General features: G+C 41.6%; 1 non-coding gene across 1 annotated transcript; it reads left to right on the plus strand.

Moving 5' to 3' along the window:
* Positions 1-1,401: 1,401 nt before the first annotated feature.
* Positions 1,402-1,520, plus strand: LOC138353437 (5S ribosomal RNA). The gene has a single exon (XR_011223140.1). It is a non-coding gene; the product is annotated as a 5S ribosomal RNA (ribosomal RNA).
* The last annotated feature ends 731 nt before the right edge of the window (positions 1,521-2,251 follow it).

Below are 2,251 nucleotides of genomic sequence, written 5' to 3' on the forward strand. Positions count from 1 at the left end.
TCGTGTTTTATCTTGTGTAAATGTCAATCACCTCACCCAAAACTTTGGTACCATATCACCTCACCCATGTATGTGTGTATATATATATATATATATATATATATATATATATATATATATATATATATATATATATATATATATATATATATATATATATAATATACAGAGTAAATCTACCCCAAAAGTAATGATTTATTTGTCTACAAAACTAAACTCTTTTTGGAATCATATGAGGCCCCTCCACTGAGGGGGGAGGCCTGGATGTTTATTGTCATGTGTATTCATGCTGCTTGCATGTCGTCGTTTATTTTGCCTTTGTTGTTTTCTTGACAGCTTTCTTTGCCTTGGGTGGTTTGGGAGATTTTGAAGCTCTCTTTATTTTGGGCTTTTTGTTCCCAACAACAAGCTGCTGCTGCTGCTTCTTTTTCAAGGCTGTAGGTGGTTTGTTGCTTGTGGCGGCTTTCTTGGGAGTTACCACGGCCTTCTTTGCTGCTGTAGATGGTTTCTTGGTTGTGGTGGCTTTCTTGGGAGTTAGAACGGCCCTCTTCTCTGCTACGGCCAGCTTGAATGATCCACTAGCTCCACTTCCCTTGGTCTGAACAAGAATGCCGTCAGCCACTGCTTTCTTGAGAAATCTTCGGATGTAAATGGCGATCTTGGCAGCCTCGACTTTGTTGTTGGCAACAACGTACTTCTTGATTGCTTGTAGAGACGAGCCCTTACGGTCTTTGAGTGCTGCGACCGCGGCTAGAACCATTTGACTAGTTTTCGGGTGAGCAACCTGGACGCGAGGTTTCCTGGTGGTGGCCACCACAGCAGCAGCAGCCGCAGCCTTCTTGGTAGGCTTTGCTTCTACCATGATGATGATGAGATAACCAAGGTGATGAGAGACGCTCAGACAGTCACGGGGGAATGATGCTGCCGCCGCTTGAGCCGAACCTATTTATGTGCCGGCACGGTACAGAAGCTGCAACCTGGCAACTCGTCCACCAATCACGACGGTTGGTTTTACGGCTCCGAAACCTGGATCCCATATCTTCTCTAAAATAGAAGCATTTGTTCATGTTCTTTGTAAAAGTATCATAAAGCAGGACAGATGAGACAAATATCATAAAAACTGAAGAGCAGATGAGCACACACATGTATGTATTACAAAAGAAAATCCACAAATTCATTAGAAATTGGCAGGGTAGGCTGAGGAAGTAGGTAGATGTAAAATGTCTGTAAATGGCGAAAGAACATAAACCCAAGACTGAATAAACGATGTTAAATATCCATGCCAAGGAGACAAAAATATGTTAGGATACAATTACCATTAAGACACCACAAGAAGGTCCGTATCCTGCCGTGATGACTAAAAAGAGTTGGTTATTAGCTACAATGTGTAGGCAGTCTCATGCCAACGGCCATACCACGTTGAGAACACCGCTTCTCGTCCGATCAGCGAAGTTAAGCAACGTTGGGTTTGGTTAGTACTTGGATGGGTGACCGCCTGGGAACACCAAATGCTGTTGGCAATAATGTTTTTTGTTTTGTTTTGTTTTGTTTCGTTTGTTTTTGTTTGAATGGCTGGCTGGCTGGCTGGCTCCACGGGAAATTCACGGAGTTGTGTGGAATAAGGCCTGGTAAAATGAATTAATATGTATGTCATGTTTAAAACAAACTCGCTTAATATAGTGTGTGAGGCTTTATACAAAAACAAACAACCAAAACAAAACATGTTGTATATATATATATATATATATATATATATATATATATATATATTTATATATATAGCTTAATCCGGGTTTGAACTCGCAACTCCAAGAATACGCATCACTTATATACACTTTACCACTGGACCACTGCAGGACACTTGATGCTGAGGTATCAATTTAATGACGTAAATGCCATTTCCACAAATAAATGATAATTTAAAAGTATTTGTATGTACAAATCTTTTCTGTTTAAAAGGCTACAATATCAGTTACTGATATAATTTGTGTTAATGTTTCTATACCCACAGGAAGGCATGTTTTTGCTTATATGTAAGGGGTACGGAGAAGGAATCCACAGACCATCATTCCCCTTCCCCCCCCCCCCTCCCACCTACTACCACCACCACCACCACCACCACCACCACCACCACCACCACTACTCACCACCAATCACCACCAATCACCACCACCACCAATCACCACCAATCACCACCACCACACCTAACCGAAAACCCCCTAACACATCAACCCTCCCCCCAATCAACAGG

The sequence above is a fragment of the Procambarus clarkii genome, chromosome 57 (assembly GCF_040958095.1).
Source record: "Procambarus clarkii isolate CNS0578487 chromosome 57, FALCON_Pclarkii_2.0, whole genome shotgun sequence".
Taxonomy (NCBI): domain Eukaryota; kingdom Metazoa; phylum Arthropoda; class Malacostraca; order Decapoda; family Cambaridae; genus Procambarus; species Procambarus clarkii.